This window comes from Anomaloglossus baeobatrachus, unplaced genomic scaffold (genome assembly GCF_048569485.1).
Source record: "Anomaloglossus baeobatrachus isolate aAnoBae1 unplaced genomic scaffold, aAnoBae1.hap1 Scaffold_562, whole genome shotgun sequence".
Taxonomy (NCBI): Eukaryota; Metazoa; Chordata; class Amphibia; order Anura; family Aromobatidae; genus Anomaloglossus; species Anomaloglossus baeobatrachus.
In genome coordinates this window covers 121,487-147,223 of record NW_027444923.1, presented here as the reverse complement: position 1 = coordinate 147,223, position 25,737 = coordinate 121,487, and the positions used below count along the sequence as shown (strand labels likewise).

Genomic DNA, 25,737 nt, shown 5'->3' with positions numbered 1-25,737 from the left:
TGGCCCATTCACTTTTCACACTTCCTCCTTTTGTTTTTTATCTTTCACACTTTTGACTTTCTTTATTCATCCAAATAGCAAACTCATCACCACTCAACCTGACCAACTCGGCTATGTCCCCGTGCTGCAGTTCTCTGTCTTATCTAGATCATTTGCAATTGAATGGAATAGATCCCTTTTGGACAAAGTGGATTCACCTGCTGCTGCAGTGACCACAGGTGTGATAACATCTAGAATTGGCATCTGGTGCGATCTCTCCGCTTCCACTCCAAAGAAAGTTACCTGTTTATTCCTATCATGCATTGGTTTTTGGGGTTTTCTTTGAGTAATGATGATCTCTTTAGTAGTCTGTTGGCGCCCTCTCCTGGAGGAATAGTTTGCTTGCTCTTGGACATTCTAAAAGAGAGGTCATGATAGACATTGAGCTTCTGAGCTCAATTGGGGACAGTCATGGGTGATGAATGTTTGCAACCTACTGCGAAGCCTCATACCGCAATATAAGGAACGTCAAATACTAAGAAAGGGCGGCCTATGAAAGAATTACTACTTTCAATAAGTACACTTAAACGGCTAATTGGGAATAGAAAAACTGTAAAAAGCCCTCTGAGAAAGCCCCCCTCTAACCTTTGATAGTAAGCTTTTCTGTAGTCTGCCTGTTGATGTATTTTCCGTTTGAACTGTGCACAACATGAAGAGACGGAACACTGGCGGCTTGTCACAATGCCCCCCGATGACATCACAATAGCGCTGCTGCCTAGAAAACAAGCTGCGCAGAAGAAGTTGTTCTTTGGGTGGGAGGGTGGGCTAGTGGAAGGAGGGGGCAATCTCTTTTTTTCCCGGGTGGTAGGGGGATGACAGGAGAAGGGAAGCGGGTGGTGAGAAAGGTACAGAGGGCAGGGTTTGGGGGCTGGGAAGGAAAGGGAAAAGATTAGGGTTTGGGGATGATGAAAGGGCTTTCTACGGGTAAGGATGGCAAAGGGTGGCAGTGACGGAAAGTCAGGCAACCTGTCCTGTCCGTCTTTTTGTATCGTGAATTGGAAAGACTGCAAGGGGGAGGGGAGTTGCTTGCGCCCTAAAGGAGGAGTTATTCAGATTCATTGCAGTGGGCGGCGGCTGCAAAACGCACCATTCTTCTTGTTTTGGCTCTGCAAAGCAGCCTTTTCAAGGGTTGGCTTGGGTGACAAAATGTCTTGTGTAGGCGTGGGTTTGTCTCCCTCTCGCTCTCTCTCCCTAAGATGTGTCCGGCATAGGCCAGGGTGCCACTCGAGGCCCAAACCAATTCTGGTTATCGCTTCTCGGCCTTTTGGCTAAGATCAAGTGTAGTATTGTTCGAAAAGGTGGTTTAAGGCTCCGGCCACCTTAGTACAATGATGCAATGCACACTGGAAGGTTGCGCTTGTTAGTACTTTGGGAGGATAGTATATCCATCTAGAGGAAACCATGGCCCTACCAGGATCGAGGCTATTAGACTGAGTAAGTGTGGGGGTTATGGTGCAATGTGCCCCAGGAATGGACACCCTGGAGGGAGTCTGAACTTGCTAGGTTGGGACCCTGGTAAGCCTCAGACTCTGTCGCACGCCGCGCCTTGCCTATTCATACTTTCCAAGCATATTGCCCTATCCCGGCCTTCTGGCTAAGAAGGGAAATTTTTATAATCCCGGTCGGAGGTCCGGTCAGCTTTGGGCTGAGAAACCAACACCCGGTTGGAGGTCCGGGTCAGCTTTGGCTGAGAAACCAACACCCGGTTGGAGGTCCGGTTAGCCTTGGGCTGAGAAACCAACACCCGGTTGGAGGTCCGGTCAGCCTTGGGCTGAGAAACCAACACCCGGTTGGAGGTCCGGTCAGCCTTGGGCTGAGAAACCAACACCGGTTGACGGTCCGGGCAGTCTCGGCTGCGAAACCAACGACTAGTAGCTCCCTACTCCACTTGGGTAAGATGCCTCGGTGGACGCTGGGAGCAACAACAAGGCTCAACCAGGCTTCGGCTTGGGGGAGCACCGAAGATCCCTGACCCTCGCTGTGGCCTTCTGGCTCGGAGGGACGGGGTTGATTTTTGGGGATCCTCTTCTCACGGAGGGGTCCACACGAATCCTAGCCTTTGCACTGTTTTTGGTGTGACTTCGGTCATGCATTTTTGCGGTGCTTTGGAAAGCTTCATTAAATCAAAATCTGTTCTTATCAGTTTAATATCTGATACGTCCCCTATCTGGGGACCATATATTAAATGGATTTTTAGAACAGGGAGATGGAAAAAGAGCTTGCTCTGTCCACTCCACGCATTGACCTGGTATTGCAGTACCTCCAGGAACGGTGCACCCCTTCTTAACCCAGTTTCCAAAAGCAGAACTCAATTCACCTGATTCATATTAGCCCGATTTAATGAATTGGAAGAAAGCATACGTCTTCATATGCACCTCAATTTGGCCCATTCACTTTTCACACTTCCTCCTTTTGTTTTTTATCTTTCACACTTTTGACTTTCTTTATTCATCCAAATAGCAAACTCATCACCACTCAACCTGACCAACTCGGCTATGTCCCCGTGCTGCAGTTCTCTGTCTTATCTAGATCATTTGCAATTGAATGGAATAGATCCCTTTTGGACAAAGTGGATTCACCTGCTGCTGCAGTGACCACAGGTGTGATAACATCTAGAATTGGCATCTGGTGCGATCTCTCCGCTTCCACTCCAAAGAAAGTTACCTGTTTATTCCTATCATGCATTGGTTTTTGGGGTTTTCTTTGAGTAATGATGATCTCTTTAGTAGTCTGTTGGCGCCCTCTCCTGGAGGAATAGTTTGCTTGCTCTTGGACATTCTAAAAGAGAGGTCATGATAGACATTGAGCTTCTGAGCTCAATTGGGGACAGTCATGGGTGATGAATGTTTGCAACCTACTGCGAAGCCTCATACCGCAATATAAGGAACGTCAAATACTAAGAAAGGGCGGCCTATGAAAGAATTACTACTTTCAATAAGTACACTTAAACGGCTAATTGGGAATAGAAAAACTGTAAAAAGCCCTCTGAGAAAGCCCCCCTCTAACCTTTGATAGTAAGCTTTTCTGTAGTCTGCCTGTTGATGTATTTTCCGTTTGAACTGTGCACAACATGAAGAGACGGAACACTGGCGGCTTGTCACAATGCCCCCCGATGACATCACAATAGCGCTGCTGCCTAGAAAACAAGCTGCGCAGAAGAAGTTGTTCTTTGGGTGGGAGGGTGGGCTAGTGGAAGGAGGGGGCAATCTCTTTTTTTCCCGGGTGGTAGGGGGATGACAGGAGAAGGGAAGCGGGTGGTGAGAAAGGTACAGAGGGCAGGGTTTGGGGGCTGGGAAGGAAAGGGAAAAGATTAGGGTTTGGGGATGATGAAAGGGCTTTCTACGGGTAAGGATGGCAAAGGGTGGCAGTGACGGAAAGTCAGGCAACCTGTCCTGTCCGTCTTTTTGTATCGTGAATTGGAAAGACTGCAAGGGGGAGGGGAGTTGCTTGCGCCCTAAAGGAGGAGTTATTCAGATTCATTGCAGTGGGCGGCGGCTGCAAAACGCACCATTCTTCTTGTTTTGGCTCTGCAAAGCAGCCTTTTCAAGGGTTGGCTTGGGTGACAAAATGTCTTGTGTAGGCGTGGGTTTGTCTCCCTCTCGCTCTCTCTCCCTAAGATGTGTCCGGCATAGGCCAGGGTGCCACTCGAGGCCCAAACCAATTCTGGTTATCGCTTCTCGGCCTTTTGGCTAAGATCAAGTGTAGTATCTGTTCTTATCAGTTTAATATCTGATACGTCCCCTATCTGGGGACCATATATTAAATGGATTTTTAGAACAGGGAGATGGAAAAAGAGCTTGCTCTGTCCACTCCACGCATTGACCTGGTATTGCAGTACCTCCAGGAACGGTGCACCCCTTCTTAACCCAGTTTCCAAAAGCAGAACTCAATTCACCTGATTCATATTAGCCCGATTTAATGAATTGGAAGAAAGCATACGTCTTCATATGCACCTCAATTTGGCCCATTCACTTTTCACACTTCCTCCTTTTGTTTTTTATCTTTCACACTTTTGACTTTCTTTATTCATCCAAATAGCAAACTCATCACCACTCAACCTGACCAACTCGGCTATGTCCCCATGCTGCAGTTCTCTGTCTTATCTAGATCATTTGCAATTGAATGGAATAGATCCCTTTTGGACAAAGTGGATTCACCTGCTGCTGCAGTGACCACAGGTGTGATAACATCTAGAATTGGCATCTGGTGCGATCTCTCCGCTTCCACTCCAAAGAAAGTTACCTGTTTATTCCTATCATGCATTGGTTTTTGGGGTTTTCTTTGAGTAATGATGATCTCTTTAGTAGTCTGTTGGCGCCCTCTCCTGGAGGAATAGTTTGCTTGCTCTTGGACATTCTAAAAGAGAGGTCATGATAGACATTGAGCTTCTGAGCTCAATTGGGGACAGTCATGGGTGATGAATGTTTGCAACCTACTGCGAAGCCTCATACCGCAATATAAGGAACGTCAAATACTAAGAAAGGGCGGCCTATGAAAGAATTACTACTTTCAATAAGTACACTTAAACGGCTAATTGGGAATAGAAAAACTGTAAAAAGCCCTCTGAGAAAGCCCCCCTCTAACCTTTGATAGTAAGCTTTTCTGTAGTCTGCCTGTTGATGTATTTTCCGTTTGAACTGTGCACAACATGAAGAGACGGAACACTGGCGGCTTGTCACAATGCCCCCCGATGACATCACAATAGCGCTGCTGCCTAGAAAACAAGCTGCGCAGAAGAAGTTGTTCTTTGGGTGGGAGGGTGGGCTAGTGGAAGGAGGGGGCAATCTCTTTTTTTCCCGGGTGGTAGGGGGATGACAGGAGAAGGGAAGCGGGTGGTGAGAAAGGTACAGAGGGCAGGGTTTGGGGGCTGGGAAGGAAAGGGAAAAGATTAGGGTTTGGGGATGATGAAAGGGCTTTCTACGGGTAAGGATGGCAAAGGGTGGCAGTGACGGAAAGTCAGGCAACCTGTCCTGTCCGTCTTTTTGTATCGTGAATTGGAAAGACTGCAAGGGGGAGGGGAGTTGCTTGCGCCCTAAAGGAGGAGTTATTCAGATTCATTGCAGTGGGCGGCGGCTGCAAAACGCACCATTCTTCTTGTTTTGGCTCTGCAAAGCAGCCTTTTCAAGGGTTGGCTTGGGTGACAAAATGTCTTGTGTAGGCGTGGGTTTGTCTCCCTCTCGCTCTCTCTCCCTAAGATGTGTCCGGCATAGGCCAGGGTGCCACTCGAGGCCCAAACCAATTCTGGTTATCGCTTCTCGGCCTTTTGGCTAAGATCAAGTGTAGTATCTGTTCTTATCAGTTTAATATCTGATACGTCCCCTATCTGGGGACCATATATTAAATGGATTTTTAGAACAGGGAGATGGAAAAAGAGCTTGCTCTGTCCACTCCACGCATTGACCTGGTATTGCAGTACCTCCAGGAACGGTGCACCCCTTCTTAACCCAGTTTCCAAAAGCAGAACTCAATTCACCTGATTCATATTAGCCCGATTTAATGAATTGGAAGAAAGCATACGTCTTCATATGCACCTCAATTTGGCCCATTCACTTTTCACACTTCCTCCTTTTGTTTTTTATCTTTCACACTTTTGACTTTCTTTATTCATCCAAATAGCAAACTCATCACCACTCAACCTGACCAACTCGGCTATGTCCCCGTGCTGCAGTTCTCTGTCTTATCTAGATCATTTGCAATTGAATGGAATAGATCCCTTTTGGACAAAGTGGATTCACCTGCTGCTGCAGTGACCACAGGTGTGATAACATCTAGAATTGGCATCTGGTGCGATCTCTCCGCTTCCACTCCAAAGAAAGTTACCTGTTTATTCCTATCATGCATTGGTTTTTGGGGTTTTCTTTGAGTAATGATGATCTCTTTAGTAGTCTGTTGGCGCCCTCTCCTGGAGGAATAGTTTGCTTGCTCTTGGACATTCTAAAAGAGAGGTCATGATAGACATTGAGCTTCTGAGCTCAATTGGGGACAGTCATGGGTGATGAATGTTTGCAACCTACTGCGAAGCCTCATACCGCAATATAAGGAACGTCAAATACTAAGAAAGGGCGGCCTATGAAAGAATTACTACTTTCAATAAGTACACTTAAACGGCTAATTGGGAATAGAAAAACTGTAAAAAGCCCTCTGAGAAAGCCCCCCTCTAACCTTTGATAGTAAGCTTTTCTGTAGTCTGCCTGTTGATGTATTTTCCGTTTGAACTGTGCACAACATGAAGAGACGGAACACTGGCGGCTTGTCACAATGCCCCCCGATGACATCACAATAGCGCTGCTGCCTAGAAAACAAGCTGCGCAGAAGAAGTTGTTCTTTGGGTGGGAGGGTGGGCTAGTGGAAGGAGGGGGCAATCTCTTTTTTTCCCGGGTGGTAGGGGGATGACAGGAGAAGGGAAGCGGGTGGTGAGAAAGGTACAGAGGGCAGGGTTTGGGGGCTGGGAAGGAAAGGGAAAAGATTAGGGTTTGGGGATGATGAAAGGGCTTTCTACGGGTAAGGATGGCAAAGGGTGGCAGTGACGGAAAGTCAGGCAACCTGTCCTGTCCGTCTTTTTGTATCGTGAATTGGAAAGACTGCAAGGGGGAGGGGAGTTGCTTGCGCCCTAAAGGAGGAGTTATTCAGATTCATTGCAGTGGGCGGCGGCTGCAAAACGCACCATTCTTCTTGTTTTGGCTCTGCAAAGCAGCCTTTTCAAGGGTTGGCTTGGGTGACAAAATGTCTTGTGTAGGCGTGGGTTTGTCTCCCTCTCGCTCTCTCTCCCTAAGATGTGTCCGGCATAGGCCAGGGTGCCACTCGAGGCCCAAACCAATTCTGGTTATCGCTTCTCGGCCTTTTGGCTAAGATCAAGTGTAGTATCTGTTCTTATCAGTTTAATATCTGATACGTCCCCTATCTGGGGACCATATATTAAATGGATTTTTAGAACAGGGAGATGGAAAAAGAGCTTGCTCTGTCCACTCCACGCATTGACCTGGTATTGCAGTACCTCCAGGAACGGTGCACCCCTTCTTAACCCAGTTTCCAAAAGCAGAACTCAATTCACCTGATTCATATTAGCCCGATTTAATGAATTGGAAGAAAGCATACGTCTTCATATGCACCTCAATTTGGCCCATTCACTTTTCACACTTCCTCCTTTTGTTTTTTATCTTTCACACTTTTGACTTTCTTTATTCATCCAAATAGCAAACTCATCACCACTCAACCTGACCAACTCGGCTATGTCCCCGTGCTGCAGTTCTCTGTCTTATCTAGATCATTTGCAATTGAATGGAATAGATCCCTTTTGGACAAAGTGGATTCACCTGCTGCTGCAGTGACCACAGGTGTGATAACATCTAGAATTGGCATCTGGTGCGATCTCTCCGCTTCCACTCCAAAGAAAGTTACCTGTTTATTCCTATCATGCATTGGTTTTTGGGGTTTTCTTTGAGTAATGATGATCTCTTTAGTAGTCTGTTGGCGCCCTCTCCTGGAGGAATAGTTTGCTTGCTCTTGGACATTCTAAAAGAGAGGTCATGATAGACATTGAGCTTCTGAGCTCAATTGGGGACAGTCATGGGTGATGAATGTTTGCAACCTACTGCGAAGCCTCATACCGCAATATAAGGAACGTCAAATACTAAGAAAGGGCGGCCTATGAAAGAATTACTACTTTCAATAAGTACACTTAAACGGCTAATTGGGAATAGAAAAACTGTAAAAAGCCCTCTGAGAAAGCCCCCCTCTAACCTTTGATAGTAAGCTTTTCTGTAGTCTGCCTGTTGATGTATTTTCCGTTTGAACTGTGCACAACATGAAGAGACGGAACACTGGCGGCTTGTCACAATGCCCCCCGATGACATCACAATAGCGCTGCTGCCTAGAAAACAAGCTGCGCAGAAGAAGTTGTTCTTTGGGTGGGAGGGTGGGCTAGTGGAAGGAGGGGGCAATCTCTTTTTTTCCCGGGTGGTAGGGGGATGACAGGAGAAGGGAAGCGGGTGGTGAGAAAGGTACAGAGGGCAGGGTTTGGGGGCTGGGAAGGAAAGGGAAAAGATTAGGGTTTGGGGATGATGAAAGGGCTTTCTACGGGTAAGGATGGCAAAGGGTGGCAGTGACGGAAAGTCAGGCAACCTGTCCTGTCCGTCTTTTTGTATCGTGAATTGGAAAGACTGCAAGGGGGAGGGGAGTTGCTTGCGCCCTAAAGGAGGAGTTATTCAGATTCATTGCAGTGGGCGGCGGCTGCAAAACGCACCATTCTTCTTGTTTTGGCTCTGCAAAGCAGCCTTTTCAAGGGTTGGCTTGGGTGACAAAATGTCTTGTGTAGGCGTGGGTTTGTCTCCCTCTCGCTCTCTCTCCCTAAGATGTGTCCGGCATAGGCCAGGGTGCCACTCGAGGCCCAAACCAATTCTGGTTATCGCTTCTCGGCCTTTTGGCTAAGATCAAGTGTAGTATCTGTTCTTATCAGTTTAATATCTGATACGTCCCCTATCTGGGGACCATATATTAAATGGATTTTTAGAACAGGGAGATGGAAAAAGAGCTTGCTCTGTCCACTCCACGCATTGACCTGGTATTGCAGTACCTCCAGGAACGGTGCACCCCTTCTTAACCCAGTTTCCAAAAGCAGAACTCAATTCACCTGATTCATATTAGCCCGATTTAATGAATTGGAAGAAAGCATACGTCTTCATATGCACCTCAATTTGGCCCATTCACTTTTCACACTTCCTCCTTTTGTTTTTTATCTTTCACACTTTTGACTTTCTTTATTCATCCAAATAGCAAACTCATCACCACTCAACCTGACCAACTCGGCTATGTCCCCGTGCTGCAGTTCTCTGTCTTATCTAGATCATTTGCAATTGAATGGAATAGATCCCTTTTGGACAAAGTGGATTCACCTGCTGCTGCAGTGACCACAGGTGTGATAACATCTAGAATTGGCATCTGGTGCGATCTCTCCGCTTCCACTCCAAAGAAAGTTACCTGTTTATTCCTATCATGCATTGGTTTTTGGGGTTTTCTTTGAGTAATGATGATCTCTTTAGTAGTCTGTTGGCGCCCTCTCCTGGAGGAATAGTTTGCTTGCTCTTGGACATTCTAAAAGAGAGGTCATGATAGACATTGAGCTTCTGAGCTCAATTGGGGACAGTCATGGGTGATGAATGTTTGCAACCTACTGCGAAGCCTCATACCGCAATATAAGGAACGTCAAATACTAAGAAAGGGCGGCCTATGAAAGAATTACTACTTTCAATAAGTACACTTAAACGGCTAATTGGGAATAGAAAAACTGTAAAAAGCCCTCTGAGAAAGCCCCCCTCTAACCTTTGATAGTAAGCTTTTCTGTAGTCTGCCTGTTGATGTATTTTCCGTTTGAACTGTGCACAACATGAAGAGACGGAACACTGGCGGCTTGTCACAATGCCCCCCGATGACATCACAATAGCGCTGCTGCCTAGAAAACAAGCTGCGCAGAAGAAGTTGTTCTTTGGGTGGGAGGGTGGGCTAGTGGAAGGAGGGGGCAATCTCTTTTTTTCCCGGGTGGTAGGGGGATGACAGGAGAAGGGAAGCGGGTGGTGAGAAAGGTACAGAGGGCAGGGTTTGGGGGCTGGGAAGGAAAGGGAAAAGATTAGGGTTTGGGGATGATGAAAGGGCTTTCTACGGGTAAGGATGGCAAAGGGTGGCAGTGACGGAAAGTCAGGCAACCTGTCCTGTCCGTCTTTTTGTATCGTGAATTGGAAAGACTGCAAGGGGGAGGGGAGTTGCTTGCGCCCTAAAGGAGGAGTTATTCAGATTCATTGCAGTGGGCGGCGGCTGCAAAACGCACCATTCTTCTTGTTTTGGCTCTGCAAAGCAGCCTTTTCAAGGGTTGGCTTGGGTGACAAAATGTCTTGTGTAGGCGTGGGTTTGTCTCCCTCTCGCTCTCTCTCCCTAAGATGTGTCCGGCATAGGCCAGGGTGCCACTCGAGGCCCAAACCAATTCTGGTTATCGCTTCTCGGCCTTTTGGCTAAGATCAAGTGTAGTATCTGTTCTTATCAGTTTAATATCTGATACGTCCCCTATCTGGGGACCATATATTAAATGGATTTTTAGAACAGGGAGATGGAAAAAGAGCTTGCTCTGTCCACTCCACGCATTGACCTGGTATTGCAGTACCTCCAGGAACGGTGCACCCCTTCTTAACCCAGTTTCCAAAAGCAGAACTCAATTCACCTGATTCATATTAGCCCGATTTAATGAATTGGAAGAAAGCATACGTCTTCATATGCACCTCAATTTGGCCCATTCACTTTTCACACTTCCTCCTTTTGTTTTTTATCTTTCACACTTTTGACTTTCTTTATTCATCCAAATAGCAAACTCATCACCACTCAACCTGACCAACTCGGCTATGTCCCCGTGCTGCAGTTCTCTGTCTTATCTAGATCATTTGCAATTGAATGGAATAGATCCCTTTTGGACAAAGTGGATTCACCTGCTGCTGCAGTGACCACAGGTGTGATAACATCTAGAATTGGCATCTGGTGCGATCTCTCCGCTTCCACTCCAAAGAAAGTTACCTGTTTATTCCTATCATGCATTGGTTTTTGGGGTTTTCTTTGAGTAATGATGATCTCTTTAGTAGTCTGTTGGCGCCCTCTCCTGGAGGAATAGTTTGCTTGCTCTTGGACATTCTAAAAGAGAGGTCATGATAGACATTGAGCTTCTGAGCTCAATTGGGGACAGTCATGGGTGATGAATGTTTGCAACCTACTGCGAAGCCTCATACCGCAATATAAGGAACGTCAAATACTAAGAAAGGGCGGCCTATGAAAGAATTACTACTTTCAATAAGTACACTTAAACGGCTAATTGGGAATAGAAAAACTGTAAAAAGCCCTCTGAGAAAGCCCCCCTCTAACCTTTGATAGTAAGCTTTTCTGTAGTCTGCCTGTTGATGTATTTTCCGTTTGAACTGTGCACAACATGAAGAGACGGAACACTGGCGGCTTGTCACAATGCCCCCCGATGACATCACAATAGCGCTGCTGCCTAGAAAACAAGCTGCGCAGAAGAAGTTGTTCTTTGGGTGGGAGGGTGGGCTAGTGGAAGGAGGGGGCAATCTCTTTTTTTCCCGGGTGGTAGGGGGATGACAGGAGAAGGGAAGCGGGTGGTGAGAAAGGTACAGAGGGCAGGGTTTGGGGGCTGGGAAGGAAAGGGAAAAGATTAGGGTTTGGGGATGATGAAAGGGCTTTCTACGGGTAAGGATGGCAAAGGGTGGCAGTGACGGAAAGTCAGGCAACCTGTCCTGTCCGTCTTTTTGTATCGTGAATTGGAAAGACTGCAAGGGGGAGGGGAGTTGCTTGCGCCCTAAAGGAGGAGTTATTCAGATTCATTGCAGTGGGCGGCGGCTGCAAAACGCACCATTCTTCTTGTTTTGGCTCTGCAAAGCAGCCTTTTCAAGGGTTGGCTTGGGTGACAAAATGTCTTGTGTAGGCGTGGGTTTGTCTCCCTCTCGCTCTCTCTCCCTAAGATGTGTCCGGCATAGGCCAGGGTGCCACTCGAGGCCCAAACCAATTCTGGTTATCGCTTCTCGGCCTTTTGGCTAAGATCAAGTGTAGTATCTGTTCTTATCAGTTTAATATCTGATACGTCCCCTATCTGGGGACCATATATTAAATGGATTTTTAGAACAGGGAGATGGAAAAAGAGCTTGCTCTGTCCACTCCACGCATTGACCTGGTATTGCAGTACCTCCAGGAACGGTGCACCCCTTCTTAACCCAGTTTCCAAAAGCAGAACTCAATTCACCTGATTCATATTAGCCCGATTTAATGAATTGGAAGAAAGCATACGTCTTCATATGCACCTCAATTTGGCCCATTCACTTTTCACACTTCCTCCTTTTGTTTTTTATCTTTCACACTTTTGACTTTCTTTATTCATCCAAATAGCAAACTCATCACCACTCAACCTGACCAACTCGGCTATGTCCCCGTGCTGCAGTTCTCTGTCTTATCTAGATCATTTGCAATTGAATGGAATAGATCCCTTTTGGACAAAGTGGATTCACCTGCTGCTGCAGTGACCACAGGTGTGATAACATCTAGAATTGGCATCTGGTGCGATCTCTCCGCTTCCACTCCAAAGAAAGTTACCTGTTTATTCCTATCATGCATTGGTTTTTGGGGTTTTCTTTGAGTAATGATGATCTCTTTAGTAGTCTGTTGGCGCCCTCTCCTGGAGGAATAGTTTGCTTGCTCTTGGACATTCTAAAAGAGAGGTCATGATAGACATTGAGCTTCTGAGCTCAATTGGGGACAGTCATGGGTGATGAATGTTTGCAACCTACTGCGAAGCCTCATACCGCAATATAAGGAACGTCAAATACTAAGAAAGGGCGGCCTATGAAAGAATTACTACTTTCAATAAGTACACTTAAACGGCTAATTGGGAATAGAAAAACTGTAAAAAGCCCTCTGAGAAAGCCCCCCTCTAACCTTTGATAGTAAGCTTTTCTGTAGTCTGCCTGTTGATGTATTTTCCGTTTGAACTGTGCACAACATGAAGAGACGGAACACTGGCGGCTTGTCACAATGCCCCCCGATGACATCACAATAGCGCTGCTGCCTAGAAAACAAGCTGCGCAGAAGAAGTTGTTCTTTGGGTGGGAGGGTGGGCTAGTGGAAGGAGGGGGCAATCTCTTTTTTTCCCGGGTGGTAGGGGGATGACAGGAGAAGGGAAGCGGGTGGTGAGAAAGGTACAGAGGGCAGGGTTTGGGGGCTGGGAAGGAAAGGGAAAAGATTAGGGTTTGGGGATGATGAAAGGGCTTTCTACGGGTAAGGATGGCAAAGGGTGGCAGTGACGGAAAGTCAGGCAACCTGTCCTGTCCGTCTTTTTGTATCGTGAATTGGAAAGACTGCAAGGGGGAGGGGAGTTGCTTGCGCCCTAAAGGAGGAGTTATTCAGATTCATTGCAGTGGGCGGCGGCTGCAAAACGCACCATTCTTCTTGTTTTGGCTCTGCAAAGCAGCCTTTTCAAGGGTTGGCTTGGGTGACAAAATGTCTTGTGTAGGCGTGGGTTTGTCTCCCTCTCGCTCTCTCTCCCTAAGATGTGTCCGGCATAGGCCAGGGTGCCACTCGAGGCCCAAACCAATTCTGGTTATCGCTTCTCGGCCTTTTGGCTAAGATCAAGTGTAGTATCTGTTCTTATCAGTTTAATATCTGATACGTCCCCTATCTGGGGACCATATATTAAATGGATTTTTAGAACAGGGAGATGGAAAAAGAGCTTGCTCTGTCCACTCCACGCATTGACCTGGTATTGCAGTACCTCCAGGAACGGTGCACCCCTTCTTAACCCAGTTTCCAAAAGCAGAACTCAATTCACCTGATTCATATTAGCCCGATTTAATGAATTGGAAGAAAGCATACGTCTTCATATGCACCTCAATTTGGCCCATTCACTTTTCACACTTCCTCCTTTTGTTTTTTATCTTTCACACTTTTGACTTTCTTTATTCATCCAAATAGCAAACTCATCACCACTCAACCTGACCAACTCGGCTATGTCCCCGTGCTGCAGTTCTCTGTCTTATCTAGATCATTTGCAATTGAATGGAATAGATCCCTTTTGGACAAAGTGGATTCACCTGCTGCTGCAGTGACCACAGGTGTGATAACATCTAGAATTGGCATCTGGTGCGATCTCTCCGCTTCCACTCCAAAGAAAGTTACCTGTTTATTCCTATCATGCATTGGTTTTTGGGGTTTTCTTTGAGTAATGATGATCTCTTTAGTAGTCTGTTGGCGCCCTCTCCTGGAGGAATAGTTTGCTTGCTCTTGGACATTCTAAAAGAGAGGTCATGATAGACATTGAGCTTCTGAGCTCAATTGGGGACAGTCATGGGTGATGAATGTTTGCAACCTACTGCGAAGCCTCATACCGCAATATAAGGAACGTCAAATACTAAGAAAGGGCGGCCTATGAAAGAATTACTACTTTCAATAAGTACACTTAAACGGCTAATTGGGAATAGAAAAACTGTAAAAAGCCCTCTGAGAAAGCCCCCCTCTAACCTTTGATAGTAAGCTTTTCTGTAGTCTGCCTGTTGATGTATTTTCCGTTTGAACTGTGCACAACATGAAGAGACGGAACACTGGCGGCTTGTCACAATGCCCCCCGATGACATCACAATAGCGCTGCTGCCTAGAAAACAAGCTGCGCAGAAGAAGTTGTTCTTTGGGTGGGAGGGTGGGCTAGTGGAAGGAGGGGGCAATCTCTTTTTTTCCCGGGTGGTAGGGGGATGACAGGAGAAGGGAAGCGGGTGGTGAGAAAGGTACAGAGGGCAGGGTTTGGGGGCTGGGAAGGAAAGGGAAAAGATTAGGGTTTGGGGATGATGAAAGGGCTTTCTACGGGTAAGGATGGCAAAGGGTGGCAGTGACGGAAAGTCAGGCAACCTGTCCTGTCCGTCTTTTTGTATCGTGAATTGGAAAGACTGCAAGGGGGAGGGGAGTTGCTTGCGCCCTAAAGGAGGAGTTATTCAGATTCATTGCAGTGGGCGGCGGCTGCAAAACGCACCATTCTTCTTGTTTTGGCTCTGCAAAGCAGCCTTTTCAAGGGTTGGCTTGGGTGACAAAATGTCTTGTGTAGGCGTGGGTTTGTCTCCCTCTCGCTCTCTCTCCCTAAGATGTGTCCGGCATAGGCCAGGGTGCCACTCGAGGCCCAAACCAATTCTGGTTATCGCTTCTCGGCCTTTTGGCTAAGATCAAGTGTAGTATCTGTTCTTATCAGTTTAATATCTGATACGTCCCCTATCTGGGGACCATATATTAAATGGATTTTTAGAACAGGGAGATGGAAAAAGAGCTTGCTCTGTCCACTCCACGCATTGACCTGGTATTGCAGTACCTCCAGGAACGGTGCACCCCTTCTTAACCCAGTTTCCAAAAGCAGAACTCAATTCACCTGATTCATATTAGCCCGATTTAATGAATTGGAAGAAAGCATACGTCTTCATATGCACCTCAATTTGGCCCATTCACTTTTCACACTTCCTCCTTTTGTTTTTTATCTTTCACACTTTTGACTTTCTTTATTCATCCAAATAGCAAACTCATCACCACTCAACCTGACCAACTCGGCTATGTCCCCGTGCTGCAGTTCTCTGTCTTATCTAGATCATTTGCAATTGAATGGAATAGATCCCTTTTGGACAAAGTGGATTCACCTGCTGCTGCAGTGACCACAGGTGTGATAACATCTAGAATTGGCATCTGGTGCGATCTCTCCGCTTCCACTCCAAAGAAAGTTACCTGTTTATTCCTATCATGCATTGGTTTTTGGGGTTTTCTTTGAGTAATGATGATCTCTTTAGTAGTCTGTTGGCGCCCTCTCCTGGAGGAATAGTTTGCTTGCTCTTGGACATTCTAAAAGAGAGGTCATGATAGACATTGAGCTTCTGAGCTCAATTGGGGACAGTCATGGGTGATGAATGTTTGCAACCTACTGCGAAGCCTCATACCGCAATATAAGGAACGTCAAATACTAAGAAAGGGCGGCCTATGAAAGAATTACTACTTTCAATAAGTACACTTAAACGGCTAATTGGGAATAGAAAAACTGTAAAAAGCCCTCTGAGAAAGCCCCCCTCTAACCTTTGATAGTAAGCTTTTCTGTAGTCTGCCTGTTGATGTATTTTCCGTTTGAACTGTGCACAACATGAAGAGACGGAACACTGGCGGCTTGTCACAATGCCCCCCGATGACATCACAATAGCGCTGCTGCCTAGAAAACAAGCTGCGCAGAAGAAGTTGTTCTTTGGGTGGGAGGGTGGGCTAGTGGAAGGAGGGGGCAATCTCTTTTTTTCCCGGGTGGTAGGGGGATGACAGGAGAAGGGAAGCGGGTGGTGAGAAAGGTACAGAGGGCAGGGTTTGGGGGCTGGGAAGGAAAGGGAAAAGATTAGGGTTTGGGGATGATGAAAGGGCTTTCTACGGGTAAGGATGGCAAAGGGTGGCAGTGACGGAAAGTCAGGCAACCTGTCCTGTCCGTCTTTTTGTATCGTGAATTGGAAAGACTGCAAGGGGGAGGGGAGTTGCTTGCGCCCTAAAGGAGGAGTTATTCAGATTCATTGCAGTGGGCGGCGGCTGCAAAACGCACCATTCTTCTTGTTTTGGCTCTGCAAAGCAGCCTTTTCAAGGGTTGGCTTGGGTGACAAAATGTCTTGTGTAGGCGTGGGTTTGTCTCCCTCTCGCTCTCTCTCCCTAAGATGTGTCCGGCATAGGCCAGGGTGCCACTCGAGGCCCAAACCAATTCTGGTTATCGCTTCTCGGCCTTTTGGCTAAGATCAAGTGTAGTATCTGTTCTTATCAGTTTAATATCTGATACGTCCCCTATCTGGGGACCATATATTAAATGGATTTTTAGAACAGGGAGATGGAAAAAGAGCTTGCTCTGTCCACTCCACGCATTGACCTGGTATTGCAGTACCTCCAGGAACGGTGCACCCCTTCTTAACCCAGTTTCCAAAAGCAGAACTCAATTCACCTGATTCATATTAGCCCGATTTAATGAATTGGAAGAAAGCATACGTCTTCATATGCACCTCAATTTGGCCCATTCACTTTTCACACTTCCTCCTTTTGTTTTTTATCTTTCACACTTTTGACTTTCTTTATTCATCCAAATAGCAAACTCATCACCACTCAACCTGACCAACTCGGCTATGTCCCCGTGCTGCAGTTCTCTGTCTTATCTAGATCATTTGCAATTGAATGGAATAGATCCCTTTTGGACAAAGTGGATTCACCTGCTGCTGCAGTGACCACAGGTGTGATAACATCTAGAATTGGCATCTGGTGCGATCTCTCCGCTTCCACTCCAAAGAAAGTTACCTGTTTATTCCTATCATGCATTGGTTTTTGGGGTTTTCTTTGAGTAATGATGATCTCTTTAGTAGTCTGTTGGCGCCCTCTCCTGGAGGAATAGTTTGCTTGCTCTTGGACATTCTAAAAGAGAGGTCATGATAGACATTGAGCTTCTGAGCTCAATTGGGGACAGTCATGGGTGATGAATGTTTGCAACCTACTGCGAAGCCTCATACCGCAATATAAGGAACGTCAAATACTAAGAAAGGGCGGCCTATGAAAGAATTACTACTTTCAATAAGTACACTTAAACGGCTAATTGGGAATAGAAAAACTGTAAAAAGCCCTCTGAGAAAGCCCCCCTCTAACCTTTGATAGTAAGCTTTTCTGTAGTCTGCCTGTTGATGTATTTTCCGTTTGAACTGTGCACAACATGAAGAGACGGAACACTGGCGGCTTGTCACAATGCCCCCCGATGACATCACAATAGCGCTGCTGCCTAGAAAACAAGCTGCGCAGAAGAAGTTGTTCTTTGGGTGGGAGGGTGGGCTAGTGGAAGGAGGGGGCAATCTCTTTTTTTCCCGGGTGGTAGGGGGATGACAGGAGAAGGGAAGCGGGTGGTGAGAAAGGTACAGAGGGCAGGGTTTGGGGGCTGGGAAGGAAAGGGAAAAGATTAGGGTTTGGGGATGATGAAAGGGCTTTCTACGGGTAAGGATGGCAAAGGGTGGCAGTGACGGAAAGTCAGGCAACCTGTCCTGTCCGTCTTTTTGTATCGTGAATTGGAAAGACTGCAAGGGGGAGGGGAGTTGCTTGCGCCCTAAAGGAGGAGTTATTCAGATTCATTGCAGTGGGCGGCGGCTGCAAAACGCACCATTCTTCTTGTTTTGGCTCTGCAAAGCAGCCTTTTCAAGGGTTGGCTTGGGTGACAAAATGTCTTGTGTAGGCGTGGGTTTGTCTCCCTCTCGCTCTCTCTCCCTAAGATGTGTCCGGCATAGGCCAGGGTGCCACTCGAGGCCCAAACCAATTCTGGTTATCGCTTCTCGGCCTTTTGGCTAAGATCAAGTGTAGTATCTGTTCTTATCAGTTTAATATCTGATACGTCCCCTATCTGGGGACCATATATTAAATGGATTTTTAGAACAGGGAGATGGAAAAAGAGCTTGCTCTGTCCACTCCACGCATTGACCTGGTATTGCAGTACCTCCAGGAACGGTGCACCCCTTCTCTAACCCAGTTTCCAAAAGCAGAACTCAATTCACCTGATTCATATTAGCCCGATTTAATGAATTGGAAGAAAGCATACGTCTTCATATGCACCTCAATTTGGCCCATTCACTTTTCACACTTCCTCCTTTTGTTTTTTATCTTTCACACTTTTGACTTTCTTTATTCATCCAAATAGCAAACTCATCACCACTCAACCTGACCAACTCGGCTATGTCCCCGTGCTGCAGTTCTCTGTCTTATCTAGATCATTTGCAATTGAATGGAATAGATCCCTTTTGGACAAAGTGGATTCACCTGCTGCTGCAGTGACCACAGGTGTGATAACATCTAGAATTGGCATCTGGTGCGATCTCTCCGCTTCCACTCCAAAGAAAGTTACCTGTTTATTCCTATCATGCATTGGTTTTTGGGGTTTTCTTTGAGTAATGATGATCTCTTTAGTAGTCTGTTGGCGCCCTCTCCTGGAGGAATAGTTTGCTTGCTCTTGGACATTCTAAAAGAGAGGTCATGATAGACATTGAGCTTCTGAGCTCAATTGGGGACAGTCATGGGTGATGAATGTTTGCAACCTACTGCGAAGCCTCATACCGCAATATAAGGAACGTCAAATACTAAGAAAGGGCGGCCTATGAAAGAATTACTACTTTCAATAAGTACACTTAAACGGCTAATTGGGAATAGAAAAACTGTAAAAAGCCCTCTGAGAAAGCCCCCCTCTAACCTTTGATAGTAAGCTTTTCTGTAGTCTGCCTGTTGATGTATTTTCCGTTTGAACTGTGCACAACATGAAGAGACGGAACACTGGCGGCTTGTCACAATGCCCCCCGATGACATCACAATAGCGCTGCTGCCTAGAAAACAAGCTGCGCAGAAGAAGTTGTTCTTTGGGTGGGAGGGTGGGCTAGTGGAAGGAGGGGGCAATCTCTTTTTTTCCCGGGTGGTAGGGGGATGACAGGAGAAGGGAAGCGGGTGGTGAGAAAGGTACAGAGGGCAGGGTTTGGGGGCTGGGAAGGAAAGGGAAAAGATTAGGGTTTGGGGATGATGAAAGGGCTTTCTACGGGTAAGGATGGCAAAGGGTGGCAGTGACGGAAAGTCAGGCAACCTGTCCTGTCCGTCTTTTTGTATCGTGAATTGGAAAGACTGCAAGGGGGAGGGGAGTTGCTTGCGCCCTAAAGGAGGAGTTATTCAGATTCATTGCAGTGGGCGGCGGCTGCAAAACGCACCATTCTTCTTGTTTTGGCTCTGCAAAGCAGCCTTTTCAAGGGTTGGCTTGGGTGACAAAATGTCTTGTGTAGGCGTGGGTTTGTCTCCCTCTCGCTCTCTCTCCCTAAGATGTGTCCGGCATAGGCCAGGGTGCCACTCGAGGCCCAAACCAATTCTGGTTATCGCTTCTCGGCCTTTTGGCTAAGATCAAGTGTAGTATCTGTTCTTATCAGTTTAATATCTGATACGTCCCCTATCTGGGGACCATATATTAAATGGATTTTTAGAACAGGGAGATGGAAAAAGAGCTTGCTCTGTCCACTCCACGCATTGACCTGGTATTGCAGTACCTCCAGGAACGGTGCACCCCTTCTTAACCCAGTTTCCAAAAGCAGAACTCAATTCACCTGATTCATATTAGCCCGATTTAATGAATTGGAAGAAAGCATACGTCTTCATATGCACCTCAATTTGGCCCATTCACTTTTCACACTTCCTCCTTTTGTTTTTTATCTTTCACACTTTTGACTTTCTTTATTCATCCAAATAGCAAACTCATCACCACTCAACCTGACCAACTCGGCTATGTCCCCGTGCTGCAGTTCTCTGTCTTATCTAGATCATTTGCAATTGAATGGAATAGATCCCTTTTGGACAAAGTGGATTCACCTGCTGCTGCAGTGACCACAGGTGTGATAACATCTAGAATTGGCATCTGGTGCGATCTCTCCGCTTCCACTCCAAAGAAAGTTACCTGTTTATTCCTATCATGCATTGGTTTTTGGGGTTTTCTTTGAGTAATGATGATCTCTTTAGTAGTCTGTTGGCGCCCTCTCCTGGAGGAATAGTTTGCTTGCTCTTGGACATTCTAAAAGAGAGGTCATGATAGACATTGAGCTTCTGAGCTCAATTGGGGACAGTCATGGGTGATGAATGTTTGCAACCTACTGCGAAGCCTCATACCGCAATATAAGGAACGTCAAATACTAAGAAAGGGCGGCCTATGAAAGAATTACTACTTTCAATAAGTACACTTAAACGGCTAATTGGGAATAGAAAAACTGTAAAAAGCCCTCTGAGAAAGCCCCCCTCTAACCTTTGATAGTAAGCTTTTCTGTAGTCTGCCTGTTGATGTATTTTCCGTTTGAACTGTGCACAACATGAAGAGACGGAACACTGGCGGCTTGTCACAATGCCCCCCGATGACATCACAATAGCGCTGCTGCCTAGAAAACAAGCTGCGCAGAAGAAGTTGTTCTTTGGGTGGGAGGGTGGGCTAGTGGAAGGAGGGGGCAATCTCTTTTTTTCCCGGGTGGTAGGGGGATGACAGGAGAAGGGAAGCGGGTGGTGAGAAAGGTACAGAGGGCAGGGTTTGGGGGCTGGGAAGGAAAGGGAAAAGATTAGGGTTTGGGGATGATGAAAGGGCTTTCTACGGGTAAGGATGGCAAAGGGTGGCAGTGACGGAAAGTCAGGCAACCTGTCCTGTCCGTCTTTTTGTATCGTGAATTGGAAAGACTGCAAGGGGGAGGGGAGTTGCTTGCGCCCTAAAGGAGGAGTTATTCAGATTCATTGCAGTGGGCGGCGGCTGCAAAACGCACCATTCTTCTTGTTTTGGCTCTGCAAAGCAGCCTTTTCAAGGGTTGGCTTGGGTGACAAAATGTCTTGTGTAGGCGTGGGTTTGTCTCCCTCTCGCTCTCTCTCCCTAAGATGTGTCCGGCATAGGCCAGGGTGCCACTCGAGGCCCAAACCAATTCTGGTTATCGCTTCTCGGCCTTTTGGCTAAGATCAAGTGTAGTATCTGTTCTTATCAGTTTAATATCTGATACGTCCCCTATCTGGGGACCATATATTAAATGGATTTTTAGAACAGGGAGATGGAAAAAGAGCTTGCTCTGTCCACTCCACGCATTGACCTGGTATTGCAGTACCTCCAGGAACGGTGCACCCCTTCTTAACCCAGTTTCCAAAAGCAGAACTCAATTCACCTGATTCATATTAGCCCGATTTAATGAATTGGAAGAAAGCATACGTCTTCATATGCACCTCAATTTGGCCCATTCACTTTTCACACTTCCTCCTTTTGTTTTTTATCTTTCACACTTTTGACTTTCTTTATTCATCCAAATAGCAAACTCATCACCACTCAACCTGACCAACTCGGCTATGTCCCCGTGCTGCAGTTCTCTGTCTTATCTAGATCATTTGCAATTGAATGGAATAGATCCCTTTTGGACAAAGTGGATTCACCTGCTGCTGCAGTGACCACAGGTGTGATAACATCTAGAATTGGCATCTGGTGCGATCTCTCCGCTTCCACTCCAAAGAAAGTTACCTGTTTATTCCTATCATGCATTGGTTTTTGGGGTTTTCTTTGAGTAATGATGATCTCTTTAGTAGTCTGTTGGCGCCCTCTCCTGGAGGAATAGTTTGCTTGCTCTTGGACATTCTAAAAGAGAGGTCATGATAGACATTGAGCTTCTGAGCTCAATTGGGGACAGTCATGGGTGATGAATGTTTGCAACCTACTGCGAAGCCTCATACCGCAATATAAGGAACGTCAAATACTAAGAAAGGGCGGCCTATGAAAGAATTACTACTTTCAATAAGTACACTTAAACGGCTAATTGGGAATAGAAAAACTGTAAAAAGCCCTCTGAGAAAGCCCCCCTCTAACCTTTGATAGTAAGCTTTTCTGTAGTCTGCCTGTTGATGTATTTTCCGTTTGAACTGTGCACAACATGAAGAGACGGAACACTGGCGGCTTGTCACAATGCCCCCCGATGACATCACAATAGCGCTGCTGCCTAGAAAACAAGCTGCGCAGAAGAAGTTGTTCTTTGGGTGGGAGGGTGGGCTAGTGGAAGGAGGGGGCAATCTCTTTTTTTCCCGGGTGGTAGGGGGATGACAGGAGAAGGGAAGCGGGTGGTGAGAAAGGTACAGAGGGCAGGGTTTGGGGGCTGGGAAGGAAAGGGAAAAGATTAGGGTTTGGGGATGATGAAAGGGCTTTCTACGGGTAAGGATGGCAAAGGGTGGCAGTGACGGAAAGTCAGGCAACCTGTCCTGTCCGTCTTTTTGTATCGTGAATTGGAAAGACTGCAAGGGGGAGGGGAGTTGCTTGCGCCCTAAAGGAGGAGTTATTCAGATTCATTGCAGTGGGCGGCGGCTGCAAAACGCACCATTCTTCTTGTTTTGGCTCTGCAAAGCAGCCTTTTCAAGGGTTGGCTTGGGTGACAAAATGTCTTGTGTAGGCGTGGGTTTGTCTCCCTCTCGCTCTCTCTCCCTAAGATGTGTCCGGCATAGGCCAGGGTGCCACTCGAGGCCCAAACCAATTCTGGTTATCGCTTCTCGGCCTTTTGGCTAAGATCAAGTGTAGTATCTGTTCTTATCAGTTTAATATCTGATACGTCCCCTATCTGGGGACCATATATTAAATGGATTTTTAGAACAGGGAGATGGAAAAAGAGCTTGCTCTGTCCACTCCACGCATTGACCTGGTATTGCAGTACCTCCAGGAACGGTGCACCCCTTCTTAACCCAGTTTCCAAAAGCAGAACTCAATTCACCTGATTCATATTAGCCCGATTTAATGAATTGGAAGAAAGCATACGTCTTCATATGCACCTCAATTTGGCCCATTCACTTTTCACACTTCCTCCTTTTGTTTTTTATCTTTCACACTTTTGACTTTCTTTATTCATCCAAATAGCAAACTCATCACCACTCAACCTGACCAACTCGGCTATGTCCCCGTGCTGCAGTTCTCTGTCTTATCTAGATCATTTGCAATTGAATGGAATAGATCCCTTTTGGACAAAGTGGATTCACCTGCTGCTGCAGTGACCACAGGTGTGATAACATCTAGAATTGGCATCTGGTGCGATCTCTCCGCTTCCACTCCAAAGAAAGTTACCTGTTTATTCCTATCATGCATTGGTTTTTGGGGTTTTCTTTGAGTAATGATGATCTCTTTAGTAGTCTGTTGGCGCCCTCTCCTGGAGGAATAGTTTGCTTGCTCTTGGACATTCTAAAAGAGAGGTCATGATAGACATTGAGCTTCTGAGCTCAATTGGGGACAGTCATGGGTGATGAATGTTTGCAACCTACTGCGAAGCCTCATACCGCAATATAAGGAACGTCAAATACTAAGAAAGGGCGGCCTATGAAAGAATTACTACTTTCAATAAGTACACTTAAACGGCTAATTGGGAATAGAAAAACTGTAAAAAGCCCTCTGAGAAAGCCCCCCTCTAACCTTTGATAGTAAGCTTTTCTGTAGTCTGCCTGTTGATGTATTTTCCGTTTGAACTGTGCACAACATGAAGAGACGGAACACTGGCGGCTTGTCACAATGCCCCCCGATGACATCACAATAGCGCTGCTGCCTAGAAAACAAGCTGCGCAGAAGAAGTTGTTCTTTGGGTGGGAGGGTGGGCTAGTGGAAGGAGGGGGCAATCTCTTTTTTTCCCGGGTGGTAGGGGGATGACAGGAGAAGGGAAGCGGGTGGTGAGAAAGGTACAGAGGGCAGGGTTTGGGGGCTGGGAAGGAAAGGGAAAAGATTAGGGTTTGGGGATGATGAAAGGGCTTTCTACGGGTAAGGATGGCAAAGGGTGGCAGTGACGGAAAGTCAGGCAACCTGTCCTGTCCGTCTTTTTGTATCGTGAATTGGAAAGACTGCAAGGGGGAGGGGAGTTGCTTGCGCCCTAAAGGAGGAGTTATTCAGATTCATTGCAGTGGGCGGCGGCTGCAAAACGCACCATTCTTCTTGTTTTGGCTCTGCAAAGCAGCCTTTTCAAGGGTTGGCTTGGGTGACAAAATGTCTTGTGTAGGCGTGGGTTTGTCTCCCTCTCGCTCTCTCTCCCTAAGATGTGTCCGGCATAGGCCAGGGTGCCACTCGAGGCCCAAACCAATTCTGGTTATCGCTTCTCGGCCTTTTGGCTAAGATCAAGTGTAGTATCTGTTCTTATCAGTTTAATATCTGATACGTCCCCTATCTGGGGACCATATATTAAATGGATTTTTAGAACAGGGAGATGGAAAAAGAGCTTGCTCTGTCCACTCCACGCATTGACCTGGTATTGCAGTACCTCCAGGAACGGTGCACCCCTTCTTAACCCAGTTTCCAAAAGCAGAACTCAATTCACCTGATTCATATTAGCCCGATTTAATGAATTGGAAGAAAGCATACGTCTTCATATGCACCTCAATTTGGCCCATTCACTTTTCACACTTCCTCCTTTTGTTTTTTATCTTTCACACTTTTGACTTTCTTTATTCATCCAAATAGCAAACTCATCACCACTCAACCTGACCAACTCGGCTATGTCCCCGTGCTGCAGTTCTCTGTCTTATCTAGATCATTTGCAATTGAATGGAATAGATCCCTTTTGGACAAAGTGGATTCACCTGCTGCTGCAGTGACCACAGGTGTGATAACATCTAGAATTGGCATCTGGTGCGATCTCTCCGCTTCCACTCCAAAGAAAGTTACCTGTTTATTCCTATCATGCATTGGTTTTTGGGGTTTTCTTTGAGTAATGATGATCTCTTTAGTAGTCTGTTGGCGCCCTCTCCTGGAGGAATAGTTTGCTTGCTCTTGGACATTCTAAAAGAGAGGTCATGATAGACATTGAGCTTCTGAGCTCAATTGGGGACAGTCATGGGTGATGAATGTTTGCAACCTACTGCGAAGCCTCATACCGCAATATAAGGAACGTCAAATACTAAGAAAGGGCGGCCTATGAAAGAATTACTACTTTCAATAAGTACACTTAAACGGCTAATTGGGAATAGAAAAACTGTAAAAAGCCCTCTGAGAAAGCCCCCCTCTAACCTTTGATAGTAAGCTTTTCTGTAGTCTGCCTGTTGATGTATTTTCCGTTTGAACTGTGCACAACATGAAGAGACGGAACACTGGCGGCTTGTCACAATGCCCCCCGATGACATCACAATAGCGCTGCTGCCTAGAAAACAAGCTGCGCAGAAGAAGTTGTTCTTTGGGTGGGAGGGTGGGCTAGTGGAAGGAGGGGGCAATCTCTTTTTTTCCCGGGTGGTAGGGGGATGACAGGAGAAGGGAAGCGGGTGGTGAGAAAGGTACAGAGGGCAGGGTTTGGGGGCTGGGAAGGAAAGGGAAAAGATTAGGGTTTGGGGATGATGAAAGGGCTTTCTACGGGTAAGGATGGCAAAGGGTGGCAGTGACGGAAAGTCAGGCAACCTGTCCTGTCCGTCTTTTTGTATCGTGAATTGGAAAGACTGCAAGGGGGAGGGGAGTTGCTTGCGCCCTAAAGGAGGAGTTATTCAGATTCATTGCAGTGGGCGGCGGCTGCAAAACGCACCATTCTTCTTGTTTTGGCTCTGCAAAGCAGCCTTTTCAAGGGTTGGCTTGGGTGACAAAATGTCTTGTGTAGGCGTGGGTTTGTCTCCCTCTCGCTC

The 25,737-nt window shown here is 46.6% G+C and overlaps 15 non-coding genes and 1 pseudogene across 15 annotated transcripts; all 16 read left to right on the top strand.

The window, feature by feature from the left end:
- The first annotated feature begins 1,287 nt into the window (after positions 1 to 1,287).
- Positions 1,288 to 1,429, top strand: LOC142284090 (U2 spliceosomal RNA; annotated as a pseudogene).
- Positions 1,430 to 2,126: 697 nt separating this feature from the next.
- On the top strand, positions 2,127 to 2,321 carry LOC142284050 (U2 spliceosomal RNA). The gene has a single exon (XR_012745615.1). It is a non-coding gene; the product is annotated as a U2 spliceosomal RNA (small nuclear RNA).
- A 1,387-nt stretch (positions 2,322 to 3,708) lies between these two features.
- On the top strand, positions 3,709 to 3,899 carry LOC142284017 (U2 spliceosomal RNA). The gene has a single exon (XR_012745586.1). It is a non-coding gene; the product is annotated as a U2 spliceosomal RNA (small nuclear RNA).
- Positions 3,900 to 5,286: 1,387 nt separating this feature from the next.
- Positions 5,287 to 5,477, top strand: LOC142284016 (U2 spliceosomal RNA). The gene has a single exon (XR_012745585.1). It is a non-coding gene; the product is annotated as a U2 spliceosomal RNA (small nuclear RNA).
- A 1,387-nt stretch (positions 5,478 to 6,864) lies between these two features.
- LOC142284015 (U2 spliceosomal RNA) lies at positions 6,865 to 7,055 on the top strand. The gene has a single exon (XR_012745584.1). It is a non-coding gene; the product is annotated as a U2 spliceosomal RNA (small nuclear RNA).
- A 1,387-nt stretch (positions 7,056 to 8,442) lies between these two features.
- LOC142284014 (U2 spliceosomal RNA) lies at positions 8,443 to 8,633 on the top strand. The gene has a single exon (XR_012745583.1). It is a non-coding gene; the product is annotated as a U2 spliceosomal RNA (small nuclear RNA).
- A 1,387-nt stretch (positions 8,634 to 10,020) lies between these two features.
- LOC142284013 (U2 spliceosomal RNA) lies at positions 10,021 to 10,211 on the top strand. Its single transcript, XR_012745582.1, has one exon. It is a non-coding gene; the product is annotated as a U2 spliceosomal RNA (small nuclear RNA).
- Positions 10,212 to 11,598: 1,387 nt separating this feature from the next.
- LOC142284135 (U2 spliceosomal RNA) lies at positions 11,599 to 11,789 on the top strand. Its single transcript, XR_012745677.1, has one exon. It is a non-coding gene; the product is annotated as a U2 spliceosomal RNA (small nuclear RNA).
- Positions 11,790 to 13,176: 1,387 nt separating this feature from the next.
- LOC142284133 (U2 spliceosomal RNA) lies at positions 13,177 to 13,367 on the top strand. The gene has a single exon (XR_012745675.1). It is a non-coding gene; the product is annotated as a U2 spliceosomal RNA (small nuclear RNA).
- Positions 13,368 to 14,754: 1,387 nt separating this feature from the next.
- LOC142284132 (U2 spliceosomal RNA) lies at positions 14,755 to 14,945 on the top strand. The gene has a single exon (XR_012745674.1). It is a non-coding gene; the product is annotated as a U2 spliceosomal RNA (small nuclear RNA).
- Positions 14,946 to 16,332: 1,387 nt separating this feature from the next.
- Positions 16,333 to 16,523, top strand: LOC142284131 (U2 spliceosomal RNA). Its single transcript, XR_012745673.1, has one exon. It is a non-coding gene; the product is annotated as a U2 spliceosomal RNA (small nuclear RNA).
- Positions 16,524 to 17,910: 1,387 nt separating this feature from the next.
- LOC142284130 (U2 spliceosomal RNA) lies at positions 17,911 to 18,101 on the top strand. The gene has a single exon (XR_012745672.1). It is a non-coding gene; the product is annotated as a U2 spliceosomal RNA (small nuclear RNA).
- Positions 18,102 to 19,489: 1,388 nt separating this feature from the next.
- On the top strand, positions 19,490 to 19,680 carry LOC142284128 (U2 spliceosomal RNA). Its single transcript, XR_012745669.1, has one exon. It is a non-coding gene; the product is annotated as a U2 spliceosomal RNA (small nuclear RNA).
- A 1,387-nt stretch (positions 19,681 to 21,067) lies between these two features.
- LOC142284127 (U2 spliceosomal RNA) lies at positions 21,068 to 21,258 on the top strand. Its single transcript, XR_012745668.1, has one exon. It is a non-coding gene; the product is annotated as a U2 spliceosomal RNA (small nuclear RNA).
- Positions 21,259 to 22,645: 1,387 nt separating this feature from the next.
- On the top strand, positions 22,646 to 22,836 carry LOC142284126 (U2 spliceosomal RNA). The gene has a single exon (XR_012745667.1). It is a non-coding gene; the product is annotated as a U2 spliceosomal RNA (small nuclear RNA).
- Positions 22,837 to 24,223: 1,387 nt separating this feature from the next.
- Positions 24,224 to 24,414, top strand: LOC142284125 (U2 spliceosomal RNA). Its single transcript, XR_012745666.1, has one exon. It is a non-coding gene; the product is annotated as a U2 spliceosomal RNA (small nuclear RNA).
- The last annotated feature ends 1,323 nt before the right edge of the window (positions 24,415 to 25,737 follow it).